The sequence below is a fragment of the Echeneis naucrates genome, chromosome 3 (genome assembly GCF_900963305.1).
Source record: "Echeneis naucrates chromosome 3, fEcheNa1.1, whole genome shotgun sequence".
NCBI classification, from domain to species: domain Eukaryota; kingdom Metazoa; phylum Chordata; class Actinopteri; order Carangiformes; family Echeneidae; genus Echeneis; species Echeneis naucrates.
In genome coordinates, this window is record NC_042513.1 from 8,059,041 (window position 1) to 8,077,935 (window position 18,895).

Below are 18,895 nucleotides of genomic sequence, written 5' to 3' on the forward strand. Positions count from 1 at the left end.
CATGAAAGCATGGATCCATCCTGCCTTGTATCAACGGTTCAGGCTGGTGGTGGTGGTGTAATGGTGTGGGGAATATTTTCTTGGCACCAATTGAGCATCGTTGCGACGCCACAGCCTACCTGAGTATTGTTGCTGACCATGTCCATCCCTTTATGACCACAATGTACCCAACTTCTGATGGCTACTTTCAGCAGGATAATGTGCCATGTCATAAAGCTGGAATCATCTCAGACTGGTTTCTTGAACATGACAATGAGTTCACTGTACTCAAATGGCCTCCACAGTCACCAGATCTCAATCCAATAGAGCATCTTTGGGATGTGGTGGAACGGGAGATTCGCATCATGGATGTGCAGCCGACAAATCTGCGGCAACTGTGTGATGCCATCATTTCAATATGGACCAAACTCTCTGAGGAATGCTTCCAGCACCTTGTTGAATCTATGCCACGAAGAATTGAGGCAGTTCTGAAGGCAAAAGGGGGTCCAACCCGTTACTAGCATGGTGTACCTAATAAAGTGGCCGGTGAGTGTATGTGCCAAGTAGTTGCCATCTCATGGGTACTGTCACATCAAATGTCATTGCTGTGGAATTTTAATGAATGTCCAAGAGATACATTGCAAATTTAAATTTAATATGTTCATAATCAAAAGTCATTATGGGAAGTTATGAACAGGGAGGCGGAAGTGTGTTTATTCAGCTTACTTAAATAAATGGCCACTGCAGTTTGGCTTGGCAATCTAGTAAAAAATTAATCAGTGTGAGGCAGATCAGGTTTAAAAAAATGAAGTAGAATAGAAAAGTAGGTGCCTGCACAGTCAATCACAAAGAATTTCATTTGAATTGGATTTTTTTTTTTTTTATGTTGGATTGCTAACATCTGGTATTTCATATGTATTTCTCAAACTGCATACTGTATGCATTGAGAATGTTAGTATTTGGTGTTTTATTCAGTGCACAGCAGATTTTAGTTTTTTCTGTTTTTGCATGTACAGCAGAATTGGCCACAGCATAGTGCCATAGAAGAACTTGCATATTGTTACAAATGCTCAAAGCTTTAATAATGGAATAAGTCAAACAGAGTTTATAAGATCACCTGTATCACTTTACTGTGAAGACATCATATCTACATCACAATATTTTTAACTGAACAAATGACCACCTACAGTAAAGAATGAGAAATGTGTATTTCCATGTGTTGTTACTAATCAAACTTAAACAAATCAAGAATACTTATGAAGCCTGACATCCAGGACTGAATTGCAGGAAAAATCTTAGTTCTGTGGGCTGTTACCCATCTTTCACTTTTCAGTTCCACTTCAGTTCTGCTTCCTGTGTTTTGATTCTTTGAACTGTATTTAACTATTTGGAAAGTAAAATGGAGCTTTAAATGATTGCTTGGCTGTCTGGTTGTGTATGTGTGTGTGTGTGTGTGAGTGAGTGTGAGGGTTTATGCATGTGAAATTAAATGTTCCTTCTGCCAGTTACTTGTTCATTTAAGCTATCAAAAGGGGATTGGGTGGGGTAGTTGATAGGAAAGGCTGAGTGGACTCCTAGATTGACTATGGTCTGATATGGTCCAAATCTAACTATGGGCCTATCCTGCTGCTATAGCGCTTAATGTCACTCCTGCATTTGGAGACTGCAGAAAATCCCAGGAATGATTATGAAAAATGAGATTGGTTTTCACTGTGTTTAGCACATTTTCATTCCCCAGGCACAAGCAGGAGATTCTTAGAGAGCGTGCTCTGTCTGTCACTTTAGCAGCATGGTGTTTCATTGTCAGGGAAATGACTTTTGGATGTGTGCTGCTCACACTGGGCTTCATATAGGACTGCCTGATACAATCTGACAGTGATCCACAGTTTTACCCTATAATCTTAAGTCCAGATCTGAAACAAGCTGAGTGTCCAACCAAGTTTTTTTTTTTTTTTTTTTTTTTTTTTTAAAACAGAAAATTGATTCCTCTCTGACACAAGCACTGTGTCTCTAGAAAATTGATGCAAATCAATTGTACTGTATGATGGTATACAAGCACACTCAGTTTTCCTAGCTGGCAGGATGGGCCTGGGGGGTCGTCTGTGCCGTTAACCATATATGTTACAGAGTGCACCTCTGAAACTATATGGCTAGTGGCTTGCACTTTAAAGGTTATACAATTTTCAAAGGTGACAAGTTCAAGCACATTAGTCAACAACAGCTGACCACAGTCAATTGTTACACTGACATTTATGAATAGTCTCATCATGTTGAGAATATTACAAGCTGGGCACTGCAACAGAATCTGTTCAGGTTTAATAGGCTGCTTTTGTAATGTTTTTCTACTAATGTATTTCAAATAAAGAAGCTATTGGAAGACAGACTGATAAATGAATTGGTGTTTTGTTGTCTTTTCCTTCTTTATAGCTAGGTAGAAAAATATGTTATTTGTGACTGTGTAATTGTGCTGGAACTGTGCTGGAATCATCTTTAAAGGGGATGTTGATTTTTGAGTTACTCAATCAATGGGCTAACTTTATGAATCACTCAATACATTCATTAATTCATTCATCTTCAACCGCTTATTCGCTTAGATTTGTGCTTGCAACTTCACGTCATTGCAGTAAGAGTAACAATCTTGCAGTTTCTTCTGTAATACAGCACTGTCACCATGAAGGAGGATGAGACCAACGAATGTCTGCAGGCAAGCTTTTGTGCAATTATTGCCATTTTAAATTTTCACTTTAATCTTAGCCTTCATCAGTGTATAACAAAATTTGCCATTTTATGTTGTAGATCAAAAATCAAGTCATCAACAGTCTGAAGGATATCTCTTAGATGTAGCATATGTGCAAGTACTGATCGAGTGTGCCTATGTTGCACTGGAGGAAACATCACAAAAAAGCTCATACGATTAAAATGGCTGGACACGCACACACATGCCACACAGTCAGACAGCATCAGTGCACCTTGTTCACTCAGTGAAATTCAGTTGTGAGAAAAACAAAGGTGAATCCTCATAATTTCACGATTTTTTTCATCTGGAGCAACAGAAATAGAGATTGAGAAATATGAAAAGAATCAAGTATGAATACATGTACATACTGTAATATATAAATAATTGCGGCTGATGACTAAAATAACGATATTTTAACAATAAACATGCAGTCTATTTCAGACTTGACTATACTTAAGTCTGAACATATCAACAGAAGAAATTATTTTGTAATATTAACTCAAACCTGTCTTGCTGTGTTTTTTTTTTTTTTTTTTTTTTTTGGTCTGCTTTCTTACGAGCCTCCCATTTCAACATGGTTTGATTTGAATTGTGACAGTTCATACTACTGTGTTTCGCCCTGATGACTGTCATTGCCAAGATGTCAGGACCTTGTTAGCCATTGAAAAGCCACCAAATCTTAGCGCTGATGCATATGGCTTTTTCCGCTATGAGACTAAATGTTCTATGGTGTCTCTTTATGTAGCATCTGTCAGTACCAGTGGTGGTGCCAAAGACTTATCTCCTGTTAGCTACTTTACAGTCATTTACATATGTCCTCGCAGTTGTTTGGCATGAGCTCATGATGACAAGAGGGGGGCCGAGAAGACTTGTAAGTGTTGAGATGCAGTCACGAGACATTCTGTCCATCTGCATGTGATTTGGTCTGATTTTGTAGTTTTGTTAATGCTGTTAAACATTGACATGGATCAAGTATCACTTGCTTAGGAATTGTTGTCATCGTTATGGCCATGAGACAGTATTAAGGCCATGAATGTGAGCCTTTGTTTCAGCTTCATGCTAGAGAAATGTTGAGGGGGGGGGGGTTTCTGAAATTTAAACATTTAAAAAAATAAAGAATAGAAATGTAACCACTGCACCTTACATTATGCACTTTTAAAAACTATTAAATGACTCACATGCACTTCCTCCCTTATCAAAAAAACACGCAGCGTCTTCTGTTTGCGGGCCATTTTTGCAAGGGTTAGCTCAACTTAATGAGGCTGGAAAACACTTGGGCGTCAAGTGCAGGAGTGAGGCGCGGGCGGATGTGGCAATTTTTTATATTAAAATAACTGGAAAACTATTAAACTATTTTATTCTTTCTTTGCGGCCCAGTACCAAATGTATTCTGGGGTTGGGGACCCTGGTCAACTTCACATTATCTCACCTCTAAACACCAAGTAACATCCAAATATTAAAAGATCCCAGGACCAAAGCATTGTCAAATGGCAATGAGATGTCTCTGAACATTTTCTTTATAATGCTTTGAGTATGCTATGCCTAATTCCCAATGTGCAATTCTGAGGACATATTTCTGATGCCGTCTATTATAATTGAGAATCACATAGTAACTCACAAAACACGATGGTATCATCTTTACCATAGTTGGTAACCTGACAGCGATTCTGTCACACTATATGGATATTACAAAGTCGACGTCAAAGTAAACTTTATTGTCAATTCTTTTGTACATACATGATACACAGTGCATTACAAGACCTTTACTTACAATACAACATGATATCTGTGTAAGTGAAGAATATAAAGTTGAAAAGCCAGAATTATGCATTTATCCATTACATTTTGTTGTCAGAATTTTAGAACTGAAATGAATGTTTCTCTTTAAGATGTACACACGTTTTTCCATGATTACATATAATACAGAAAACAATTCTGATTTTATGTCACTTTGGAAAAAGACAAAAATAGATGGATGTTTCTTTTTTAATGTTATGATTAACAGCATGACATAGATAAAATAGATCAGAACAATTCATTGTGTGCTCATAACTTCCTCCTTGGCTCATATCAAATGCATTTTAACAATGGGGAGGGTCGCTAATAGAGGGACTACCAATTCTGTCATATGGCTGTTTGATAGTAGTAACTTGATGTAGAAAATGTATTGTTTTTATCTGATACTAACTGTTGTCAGTGTGACACAGAAGTTTCTTTCCTAACATTAATGTTAATTGTTCAAGGATTACAGGCAATAGAGGAAAAAATATATTTTGCTGTCTGTCTTAGTCAATTAAACTTCAATAAAATAACTAAATTATATCCATGAAATATTGTTGTCAGCCAATTTTGATTTCGGAATAAGAAATATGCTCAGATGAAAAATCTATTTTAGCTTGACTTATCAGTAGAGGTCAGAGTGCAGGGTCCTGGTGGAACAAACTAAGCTTGCATACATATATGCAGTATGCCTGTGTTTTTTTTTTTTTTTTTTTGATTATTAAAATAAGGCAACGGTAGGCTCCTAGGTTTTATCTTGTTACTGAGCAGCCTCAAGGTTAATACAATTTGTATTTTCTTTATTTAATGTAGTGATCCTGTGTTGCCTCAACAGCCCTTTAATCATTTCACTTTGCAAGCCTGGAGTGATGCTCTCCACCTGGCAAGGCCATATTCCAAATGTCGACCATGGCCATTTGCACTTGGTGGGAATAGAGAATCAATCATTTGCTTTGTAAAGGTGAAAGGTGCCCATGGCCTCAGCAAATACAGCCTGGGGAGTTATGCCGCCAATGCTCCGCCAGTTACCTCTGACATGTCCCATGAGGGCACATGTGTACAAACATTTTCAAGCTCCTATATCTGTAAAGCTTACTGAGGTCTGTGCTGTTAAATACACACACTCTGGCCATAGGAATATTAATATTATTTATTTGTTTGTTTTCCCACCATATTAATATGTTGCATCACTGATAGCTGAATACTCATAGACCTAAGGCCACCCTCCAAAAAATTAGTTTGAAGGGAACTTCTCAAAACGTGAAGCTTTTTATGACCTTGATGTTTGTTTTTCCTGCCATATAGGATATATATTTCATATTTCCATTTGAGTAACAGAAGTTTGGACAAAGACTTATGTTAACATTCTCAATTAAACTTGTTTTTTTTCATGTTAAGGAAATTGGGTTTGAGCCAAAGGTCAGAGGTCTAAAATGGGTTTTATTTTGCTTTTCTATCTGCTGCTTTCCATTTGGTTAATCTTTGCTCATAGTTAGTGGTAAAATTGACTTGACAATCCTCCTCCTCATCCTCAATTTCTTGCCCAAGCCAAGTGAATACAGAATTGTTTTGCTTGGACCCTTTCAATGCTGGAGCAGTCCACTTTTATCAGATTAAGTGGAGGGAGCATGCTAACTCATCTTGGAAAACTATGCAACAAGATTGTCTGCGCATGTAAATTCAGGAGAGGTTGTGTCCAACCTGATTGGACACAAATGTTTCATACTCTGTATGCTGAGCTACTCACAGCTCAGCATTGACTTTCAGTGCAATCTTCCCAAACAGATTAAATTATATTTCACCTACCTCTTGGGTGTACAGCATGCTTCCTTCAGGGAACACAGGAAATGTTAACAACTGTTGGCATACAACTGCGAATGGCATATTGGAACAAAATAGATCATCATAGCTGCAGGTCTATTTTGCTTTTGTTTTACATGCTGCTACTGCTGCACTTCAGATGTTTGTGTGAAAACTGTGCTTCATCGGTCACGTGCTGAAGGACTCATGGTCTATTGTACTTTTATACTAATGGTGAAACTATTTCCTGTTGTTGTGTCTGCTGTGGTAACGAAGTAGCAAGTTAAGTGGCAGAGATGGCTTTTGTTGTTCAAAGCCCATGAGAGATAGTGGGCTCCTGGTGAGTTACAGTATTGTTTTGTCTTAACTTAGTTTTTATCTGTAGCATTCTGGAAATAAATCTATGATGATGGCTTTTATGGCCAATTTAACAGCTCTTAGCAAATGCATAGTGATCAATTAATGTACCTCCTGACCAATAACTGCTTAGGTCAGCCACTCTATCTCATTATTATCTTCCAGTATTTTCATATTCTTTTAACTGCAATGGTGCAATCATGAAACAGGTTGCATGTAATATTTAATCTAGATACATATTTAAATAGTTCTGTTTGTGAGTGTAGACAGAATGGAAATCATGAGAACTGATACTTAGGTGCTAACAAGTCAATGTTAGAATTATGAAAATACGGAAGCTATGTTGTTTTTTTCTGTGCTGCTGTTAAGTCTGAAGATGTTACCACTGAGAAGGGATTCCTGCTGGATTGAAAAGGTCCATATTTTAGAACTACAAGTACCCTTGCTTGACATGAAGCTTGGAGAGAAGAAGAATGCATGCACAGCAAATAACAACAGGAAGATTGGCAGCAGAAAACGTGAGCAACAGGTTCACTGCAACTTGTAGGGAAAAAAAAAAAAAACACAAGTCTGCAAGTCTGGTGTGGGGAGATATTTTGCATTTGACGTGGATCATCGGGGACAAGTTATTTGCAACCAAGAACCAGTACGCACATGTTGTCACAGAGAACTAGAGATAAAAGAAGGAAAAAACAAACCTTGGCTGTCTGAGCAGCTCATAGACAGGCATCTGGATCTGTATAGGAAATTCAGAGCGAGTGAGACAAAATGTTTGTCACAAAATATTACATGTTTAGTTTGAGAATTGTGACAGCTGACATCTGTTGTCACAGAGCTTCATACTGGATGTTTATAAAGGCTTGTTAGGCTAATATAGCAATGGTTCATAGCCTGATGTGATTCTTCAATGCAGAAGCGACCTTCTCTTTTCTGTGCTTCAGTTACAGTGCAAACAATTATCTAGGAAAGAAATGTAAAATTTAGGGAGGAAAATACAGGATTCTACTTTGTCACTATTGCCTTTCAGTTAATTTTAAGTATGTTGAGGATTACCCTAGAGTGATTTTTCAGATATTTTCCTCTGTGCAGCACATTTGACATATTAGGTGTGAATTCAGGAGAATAACCCTAAAGCTTTGTCGGGAACAAATGAAAAAGCGGAAGATGAAACTTCCAGGACATGGTAGACAGACAGCACAATGGCAGTAATAAGTAAGTAAGTAAAAGCACAGTAAAATGTATATTTTAGTTTGGTCCATGTTCTTGAGGTTGCTGTAGTACATAGGCAAATTGCTGTGTCATGATGTGGGTGGGAATAAAAGTCACTGCATGCCACTTCCATGTTGTAGTATTTTCCCTCAAACTGTTTACAGAACAATGGTATTATGAAAGGGTTAAATGAGTGAATGTGACATGTAAGTAAAGTGCTTTTAGAAGTTGTTACAATTTAGTATACCGACACACAATCTATTCAATGTGCACCAGACACCATCAAATCCAAATACATTGGGAAAACAAAAGCAAAGCAAAGTAAAGGAAGTGTTGGAAGTTCAAAGAAAGATGGTATTATTATTTCCGCTCTGCTATCCTGGTGTGAATTTGCCATAGACATTTGTCTGAAGTAATAGCTTTGTCAGTTATGTCATTGACTCACCATGGGAGACAGTCAAGGAGGGATTACATTTTTGGGCATTTTATCATTACAATTCGAAAACTGCTGACTTGGATATTAGCTCCCAATAGGGAACGGTGTTTCCAAAACCTCCCACAGAGCATACTGTGAATATTTCGCAAAAATGGAATAAGATATAAATGAAACCAAACAATTATTTGGTCTTTACATGGGAAAAAACAAAAAAACAAAAAACATGTTGGAATGTCAAGGCTTCAGATAAGAGAGACGGGTTTTGTTCCTTTCAACCTCCAAGATGCTTAGAGTGATTCATCTCTGTTGAGCCATGGTTCTCCAGACTTGGTTTGAAAGGCATTCATGCATGTTAAATTGTTATCTTTGGCAAGCCGATTCACGTGAATGTGAATGAAAATAAATGTCACATTTGTTTCTTTTTACACAGTTTATCAAAGATATGCTTCATAGACCCACACAGAGGTCACATAGTATTTGAAGAAATTTTCAGAAAGAAACATTCAGTAATAATTGGTCACCCTTGCCACAATGGGCTAAAATGCTGGATTATTGTGCTTCAGCATTGCTTCTTCTGCCCTATTTATAGACTCTACTTTGATATTTTAGACCCAGTTTTATTCTGTTTATACGTGTTCCCAATGGGCTCTATTAAAACAGCAAACCAAGAAAAAAAATCCATATATCCATCTCCTACTGACCACACGCAGCTGCGCTCTCCACTAAAACTGGATGATCCATGTTGTTTTAAGCATGTCAATGTCAAATGCTGAATTGTAAATATCCTTCTAAAACTACATGGGAGTAATAGGTCCTCAGCTTTGGCTTAATGTGGTCTAACCATGTAAATACTAACAATGTGTGTAATTTAAGATTTTTGTCTGAAATGGTACCACTGTACTCCCGGGCATCTATTTTACTCGACATAATCACTCTTCTCTATTGCTTGCGTCCAATTGAAATCCCAACAGTGATTCAGTGTTTTAAAATGTCCCTCCCAGACCCTTGAACATCACTTTCAGATCTTTTCCCTTCTATTGACATTTTTACTCCTGTCTTAAAGGAAATGTTTGGCATTTTGGGAAATGAAATATTATTAAGTATTCTCTAAGCGGGCTGTTACTCCCTGTTTCCAGTCACAGTGCAAAGATACAATAACTGGCTGCTCTCTCTAACTTCTCAAAGAATGCACATGAGTGAACAAATGTTGTTTAAGAAAGTTGAGCAGTAAAACCCCTGCAAAATCCTGTTGCCACAGGACACAGAGCAAATTGATGAACAATGCCGGAGGGCATAAGTGCAGTCGGTTTTCAACTCTGAATGTTTTTATCACTGGTCTCTTTACCTTTTAGCACACTTGCCTTTTCTCCAGCTGATGAATCTGTTTCTCCATCCCTGGATAGGGTTGATTAGGTGTAGTGTTTCATTTTGTTTAGGAGTAATAATCATCACTGTTGACTTTTGAAAGCCAGTTATTGTTTTATTTACTCCAGCCATGCTACTGCTGCAGTATATGTTAGTGTTTAGTCATCTTTAACAGCTGCTGTTGTGTGTTAAAAACCACAACAGTAGCTGTTAACGATGAAGGATTTTTTATTTATTTATCTGCTTATTTATTTATTTTTAACTCAGAACACGCAAATCATTGCATTGGCTTAGTTCATAATGGGGATGTGGAAAAAGCATGGCAACCCCAGGAGTCAGCACACCTGGTCCAAATGTATGGGTACATGCATCACTTTCCACGTTTTTGGTGGTATAATAATCTTTAAACATCATGCGTACTCTATTAGCAGTCCTTTTAATGAGATTAGTGTGATATTGCGAGTTGGCAATAAAGGATAATAAAGAACATTGTTATAGGATTAATTTATAGTTTAAAGAAACTTGCGATTACATAGTGATACTTGAGTGGTTAACAATGGGATAATCATGATTTATTTCATTCTATCTTGAGTAAAGGTTGTCACTATGCACTGTAATAATTATAATGATGACAATCCTTATAAAATTAAGGCAATACATATGTGATTGTCATAAAAAAGTGTGCGATTAGCAAATGAGAATAATCTCCACCAGCAGGTGTGACAAGGTAACAGGTTGTTAAAGTGCCAGCCTTTTTTATGCAAACCAATTGGGGGTGTGTTGGAAGCAATTTGTAGTAAATTGTGTTCACGGTCTGAAGACTATGTATGTGCGCACAATTTCAGGATTAAGGAGATGTATGGGGTAAAAACTAGGAACAGACTGCATGGGGTTTTATAAATCTGCCGAAATAACTAGATGTGCATCTTTACTTTTTTGTGTGTACACAGCTTTCTACACGTAAATATACACAGTTTTCTCTACATTTTATACATTTGGTCCATTCATTTCAGTTGAATCTGTGAAAAGAATTAGAAGGTATGAGTTAGAGCTACGCTAACCTATAAAAACACTTTGTTTGGGGGCTGCTATTTACAAGAAAATCAGATTTCATCCTTTCCTAACAAAAAACAGCTCTCAGAAGGCTTATGGTCAAGACATTTTGAATTGCATAAAGCCGAAAGGGTTACAAAGTCGTCTGAAAGAGTCAGCAAAATATTCGCTCATGAATCTAAAGTTTTCATCGAACACCTTGACACAACGTTACTGGGGAAAGATTTTGTGGACAACTAAAACTTAAATTGGAACACCATGATGCAACTGATGGTATAAAGAGGGCACCATACGCCAACATGAAAACATCCAAGCGGTTCTGTTATTTCCTTTGTTGCCTCTGGGCCTGGACAGTTTGTCACGCTGCTGGAATAATGAATTGCCCAATTTTCTATGGAATCCTACATTATAAAATAATGGTGTCTGTGTGCCAGCTGAGGCTCAGTAGAAGATGAATGATGTGGCAGGACAATGACCCTAAACATTGAAGAAAATCCACAAGAGTATGGCTTTAAAAAAAGAAATCTGCTTTTTGGAGCAGCCCAGTCAGGCCGCAGATTTGGCCCCAATTGAAGAATTACTGAGGAATGATACACTTTAGGTGACCAACGAATATGGCTGGGCTGAAGCAATTGTGTAGAGAAGAATGGTCAAATATCCCCTCTTATCTTTTCTAGGAGGACATCTGTAGAGGTGTGATGTCCAACTGGAAGCGCTTGCTTAAAGTTATTGCTGTCAAAGGTGGTTCAGCTATTTCTGAAGTCAACAGTGAATGTCTTATAGTAGTGAATAACAATGTTCATATGAGTTTAACTTTACTTATGTGGCAGTGTCTTATACACAGTGTCTTAATTTTGCTTTTGCTTTGTTTTAGTAATATGGCAGCACAGTGGCATCGTGGTTAGCGCTGTTGCCCCACAATAAGAAGGTTGTAGGTTCAGTTCCTGGCCTGGGGCCTTTCTGTGCAGAGTTTGCATGCTCTCCCTGTGCCTGTGTGGGTTTCCTCCCACCGTCTAAAGACATCATGTTTGGGTTAACTGGTGACTCTAAATTGTCTGTAGGTCTGAGTCTGGGTGTGAGTGGTTGTTGGTCGCTGTGTGTTGGCCCTGTGATGGACTGGTGACCTGTCCAGGGTGTATGCCGCCCTCACCCGGAGTGGGCTGGGATTGGCTCCAACTCCCACCACCCAGAAATGGATAAGTGGTAGAAGATGAATAGATGAATGAATGAAGAAAAGTAAGTTATTCCAAAAGTTGCACATATTTTTTTGACTGTTATATAGATTTGTCCTTGTTTATTTTAGTTATTTGTCTCCAAGAAAACCAAGATCACTCATAAAAAACAGTGCAAAGTGCAAAGACAGCACACCAACAGTTAGCAAGCCATTATCTCTTATATCCAATGATGAATATAATTGTAGGTTTCCAAAATTGTCAATAAGATAAATGTGCTTAGTAGGACTGATAAACTGACATAACTGTTGTGCAGAGGGCTAATATATTTTTGGTACCTGTCTTTCAGCATGTAGAGTTCTTTTTAATTTCTCCAAAGGCTGTTGTAGGTGACATGACAGTTAAAAAATGACTTTAATGAGCAAGAATGTCCCCTGTTTATGAGTACAGCACAAAAGGCACATTAGAAGGTATTTGATTTTCAGATGGCATGTCAAAAGCCTGTTTTCATAAGAGCATAAGGTGAGAAGTTAAGTACAACTTCCTTAATGTCTTTTGTCAGGTTCGAACTCCTTCAGAAAACTGATGATAAAATCAACGCTTTAAATAAGCTCACTTTTGGACTCTCGGGCATTTCTGGAGCAGCTTAATAACGTTGGGGGGGGTGATTCATTGAAGCATTTTCATTTCACCATTGTTGTGAATCACACTTTTGACTACATTCAATCCTGCTTCTATAATCACAGTGGTGTATTTTTAATTGCTTTGTGTCGAAAGCAGCTGGGGACACAAATTTTGAAGGGTGCTATTCCTAATGAGGCAAATTTTATTCAAAGAAATAAGGAAAGCACATAATAGATATTGTATTTTAAAAGGAAATCTTATAATTCTCTACAAGTAGATGTTTAGCTTTATGTTTAGCTTTTCATCTGTACCAGCAACTTCTGCGGCTTCCCTTCCCTAATTCACCATTAATAGTGTTTCAACATCTTCCTTTTGCGTGAAATATTTATGTTGAGAAGGGCAATAGATTCAAGGAGACTCAGGGAAACTGGTGATAACATCAATAAAAAGAGTACAGGCTTCACAAAACACAGGTTGCAACCATGGCAGAATCAAAGTTATATGTGGCAAGACCCAAAGGGTGTTTTATTCTACACTACTTTGACTCTCTCCTCACTTGCCTTCAGTTCTGTAGGAATACTGGCTCTGGGTATTGAAGCAATGTGTATTCCATCAAGACAGCCTAATGAATGAAACAAAAAAACGTTATAGCTCAGCCACAAAGTTCTATGAATTAAAACTGATGTGAGGAAGTGCACCTTCATTTGACTTTTTTTTTCATCTTAGACTATGAAAAAAGAATGTTTTCATTAAGAGGGAGAAGAGCCTTGTACGTTGGGTTGCCCACCCCCGTGCAAGAAAACCTGTGCAGTAGGAAGCCACCTGCATCTGCTGTTTAATGTGTGCAAGTTTGTCTTTTTCTGTGTGTTGGCACTGGAGATATTCATTGTGTCAAGTAATGTTAACAGCTTGTTCATTGTGTTATCAGACTAAGGTATTGCTGATTGAGTGTGTGCAAATGTATGTGCTTGTACCACTGATAGCTAGTAGTGGTGACATCTGACATGTATTAGAGTCTGTCATATGTTGCCTTACCCCCTGTGTGTGCAGAGATGAATCTAAATCAAGAGTAAATCAATAAGGAATCTAATTCAGCCACAGCAGAAGCAAGGGATAAAGTACTGTACAGTCCATGATAGATGTCGCTTGTAGCCTGAACTGGTATTATGTCAATTGAGGACAAAGTAGGTTGAGCAGACAGTGACTGCTGTGGTTGTTCATCATCTAGACGTAGCTCAAGGGATGTAGTATTGTAGTGGCCCATGTTTACATCAACCACCGGTTCAGCTGTTAATGGGTAGATTTTTACTGTGCACGCATGCAAAATGTCATTAGTTGATTTTAATTTCTATTTAATGCTGCTTTGTTTTCCTTCTTAATCTTGCTGAGTAACTAAAGATTTTAAACTGTATTTTGCTCAATAAGGCAGCATTGCAGGGGTGATCTAAATTATTCTATTTGTTGCAAGCTTAGTCTGTTCCTCTACCATTGTGTGGCTTATCTTTTTTTGAATGTGAGGCTGCAGAAATCTACCTATATACAAAATTCTGACATTATGAATACATGGATGCTATGTTTGTACCTTAATTGGGGTAGTTGGCCACAGGTGCCAAACACTGCAAGTCAACCACAGCTTATATATTTTTTCTGAAGTATAAGCTGCTATTTCATTCATGAGAAAATTCTCAGGAGCTATCTATAATGAATGCTGAAGCCATGGCCTTTTTGCTATGAGGTTTTGACTTGAAAGAAGGCTATCTCTTAACCAATGTAAGATTGATATAAAAAGACATCTGGAGAGTCTTCAAAGAAAACCTTGCATCCTATTTATTACATCTGTGCACACAGTTTTATTTCCAACCTTGACTTCAAAGTTTACATATTAACATTTGCGGGTACCTGGTAGGTTCGACAGTGTTAGTTGGAATTAGTTAGATGAAAAGTAAGATAGGCTCAACTTTTTATTGTATGTGATCACCACCAAAAAAGGAATGTTTCAAATGAGATGAAAATCCTTAAATGATTTTCATTTTTGAATGCTGATTAAAATAATGGTCAGAATTTGAATCTGTAATTGCGCTGTCCAATAGTTGTTGGGGCATTTTTAATAAATACAAAAAATACATATTTAATGATGACACCACAGAGAAAGTCAAGAGAGATCATCCTTTAATGACCGTGACTAAAAGTACAAGATTTCAGTGCAACTTGTCCAGCAGATGTTAATATATTGCTGAAGTTGCTGTCTCTGGCCTCAGTCTGAACTTAAGTTCTGTTTAATGTAGCATTCATTAACAGATGGGGTTTGCACAGTTGTCATGGAAGTTGCTCAGTTATCATTTGAGCTAAATATGGAAATTTTATCATGTTGTTGTAGTTCCGGGTACTGAGCCATTGTAGACAATTGGAATACCAGTGCAACACTCATTAATTACCACTTTTGCTCTAGTCTAGGGAACCCAGACCACTTGCCATATTTTTTTTCTGCAAATGGTGAAATGGGACTTTATTACCCTTTAATATGATTGCCACATCATTGAATATCACCTTTTGCAAATTTTATGATTGGCTGTGATCGTGATCATGATACTATTCAGAAATACATATTTCAAATAGTAACTCTCCAAGTTCAGGTTTATTTTAAAATAGCTGATTTCTTAGTTTTGTTTTGTTTTGTTTTTTTGCTCCAACTTTTTACAGCATGACTGTATTTGACTTGCAGAATACATTGACTGTGTAAACTATACAACAAAAATTTTATTTGATGTGATAAGACAAAATTGGAACTCTGACAGTCAGTTCATATCAATCAAATTCTATTTAAAGTGTAGAATCAGCTTGCAGCATGGTCTCACTTCACTGTGAAATGTCAGCTCATAAAAATTAGTACCTGACAGAATTTATTTGTGTGTTTATCGCCTTCTCTGGCCAGAAAAGGAGATAATGAGGCAGAAACGTGGCATGCCACCTAACACAGACCCCTTTTCCTCTCGTAAGTGAGTGTTGTCCTTTCTGACAGTAACACAAACAAACAGGGAAGCCTGTCAACACTTTGCCTATCCTTCTATTGACGTGTATACAGAAAATGAATCTGAAGCTGGATTTCAATATTATTGTCTTTCATTCCTTATGCCCAGAGTTGAGGACGAGGGCAGGTATTTCATGAGATTCATATTTCTTTCTGTCTTTTCCACTAATGAGACAAACGAGCAGACTGTGCCTTTGCTTGACCATGCGTGTTGAGGTAGATGGCACCAAAAGGAGCAGGAGGCAGACTCTTTGAAAAGAAAACCATTTCTATGAATCCTTGTTCCATAGTGCTATGAGGTGAAGGATTCAAACTTATAGCCTCGTTTTAACTAGCCCAATTATGACTTGTCTTTATTCAAAACAGATCAAAAAGAATATTTCTTTTTAGTCCACTGTTGTTCAACATACTGGTTTCTTCAGATGAACTGAATTATGGGCTGGCTGAAATTCAGGATGGTGGATGTATGTTTATCATATGTAGTTATTGATGATGACATTTTAAATATGCTAGTTTGTGAACTGCAGCCCTGTGAAAGATACCAGGCACAAATGCTGATTTACTGTCTGTTGAAAGGGTTAGGGTTAGGGTTAGTCAGCCTTTGCTATCATTGCACCCAAACATTACGCCGGGTGTACACAGTAATTTGTTTTTTCGCTCTTGGTAAGTGCTGAGATCCTTATTAGGGACTTCTGCCTTCTTCAGTACAAGAAGAAACCTTTCAAAACAAATTCAAATCCTGTAATTTTATGCATATCATTTTGTTTAAATATTATATGCTGCAATGAACTAAGATATTTATACCATCGCAGAGCCTGCCAATCCCACAGGTGTACAGTGGCTTGACAATTGGATATGCAAATTGTTAGCAAACTATACTTTTACCAGATTACCTGTCTGGTGTGAATAAATAGAACTTACTTATAAGTTTAATATTTGAAAACGTTATTCTATCAAACAAATTGAAGAATTTAACAATTGGTGTTCATGCAGGCTTTTAGCACACCTAATAAGGTTTTTGAGTGTGTCATGGATGAGGCCAGTGATAACAAAGATTGATGCACATCTTTGTTATTATATTTTAATCACTGTATATGAAATATTCATCACAATCTGCAGTTTGTTTTTCCTGCCCTATAGAAAACCGTGAGTGTAATTATGCCCCAGCCATTGACAATCATTTCTTCTTCTTTGTAAAATTGGATTTAATTGAGAAGAAGCACTACAGACTTTTCAACTGTTGTACAAATATGCATTACATAGGGTCAGCATAGCAAAAGGCATGACACTGCCTTTGACCAAATTGCAGCCTCTTTTCTGTCACAACTGGAAAACCACTTTTTCCTCAGTGGTTACCACAAAAAGTTAATTTTACACATCACTGATACAAAACATATTTTAGCTATTTAACAAAGAATTAGACATGCTGTGGTTTTAGCAAGAGAAATTGGATTATGGGGGATATATTTTAATCTGGTGTGTTAACAGGTCAAAATACCTTGTAAGAAGAGAAAGACAAGTGGCGAAGAACATTGTAGTCAAGGCTGGAACACTAAGTAATGGAAATGACAGCATTAAACATTTTCTAAGGATCATGTAGGATAAGATCACATAATTAAATATAATTTAATGAAAAATGAATGTTTTTAGAACTGCATTTAATGGGAGACAAACCTAATAAACAGCAATCACTACGTTAAATGTAAATTCATTGAAACAGAGTAATGTAGGAAACGGGCTTCACATATAATATTAGGCAGAACATGTGACAATTTTAGGTGACCAACCCAGTCTCTTCTCATATGGCTTTAGGCCAGGGGTTATCAAAGTTTTGGAATTTGAGCCCCTCCTTTGAACATGAAAACAGCTAAGGCAATATGTTTTCTAGTTCCTCAAAATAATGATGGCTGACCTTATCTCATTATAAAACCATGATACCGGTGGGCACCCACAAATATGCAGGCATGTTCGTTTAAATAAATTTTTTTCTGTTTTGCACAATGCCAAAAAGGCATTATCTCAGGGCAAAACCTTGAGAGGAACAATGGGGACACTGGGAGGAAAAATGGCAACTGTAAGACTTTTGAATTAGCAAGGACATTTGTGTTGTGCTTTGGATCGCTTTGCTGGTCTAGATTACAAATTGGCCTTATTTAAGTCACACGTGGAAGAATGTTGAAATCATCAATTAATTCATTGATCTTCTACCGCTTATACGTTTCTGGGTCGCGGAGGTGCTGGAGCCACTCCCAGCTCACACTGGGCGAGGGTGGGGTACACCTTGGACAGGTCACCAGTCCATCACAGGGCCAACACACAGAGACAGACTGAGACCAACAACCACTCACACTCACACTCAGACCTACGGACAGTTTAGAGTCACCAGTCCCACCAGTTTGGACAGTCGGAGGAAACCCAGGCAGACGTGTGGAGAAAATGCAGACTCCACACAGAAAGGCCCCAGGTCGGGAAGTGAACCCAAGACTGAACCGCTTCTTATTGTGGGGCAGCAGCACTAATCACTATGCTGCTGTGTTGTCCTGTGTGTTATGTGATACACAAATATATAGTTGACCTGCAGTGCTAGACATCTATGTAAAATTGCAATGGCATAACTGAGTATTTTGCTAGGTTTTGACTGCTCATCTTTTTTTATTGGTGTACATCAAACTTGCAATAAATACTTATGCCTGAGACATCTGCTCTCTTGGTGATAGTCTTTTTCTTTTTCTTGCACATTAACCACCAAACATGTGACTGCAGCTCATGCTGTAAATCATGTATCAGCAAAATTGTTTTGGGAATATAACGATGTGGAGTTTGAGAGAACAAGTGACTGTACTCTAGTGGCAAAGTTGAACTTTTAGAAAAGAAGAAAGAAATTATTAATTGAATTATTTCTCATCATCGTTAATATTAGAAAATGTATAATGATATACATTAAATATATACACCTAAAGTGTAACAACTAGCTACATGATAAACTCTGGATAAGGATGGACACATTTTCTGTTGGTGCAACATAGCTCCTGCTATTTTGATCTTGTCAGTGATGGATTCTTATGCTAGCTGCCTGCCTGGTAATTGAGCAGGCCATTGTGTTTCCCTGACTGTTGGGAGTTGTATTACTAAAGATATTTTTCTGCTTTGGGAAGCAGTGGGAAGCAAGCCTCTAGCTGTACTCAAAGGTCGCAGTGTAGCGTAGAACCTGACTCAACATAATGTTGAGCCAGGTTCTACACTTGTGCCTAATCCACATCTCAGACACAGCTAATTTTCTGGTATTTATTTGAAATCTGAAGTACCAGAGCTTATGTTATGCATGGTGGCATAGTGATTAGTGCTGTTGCCCCACA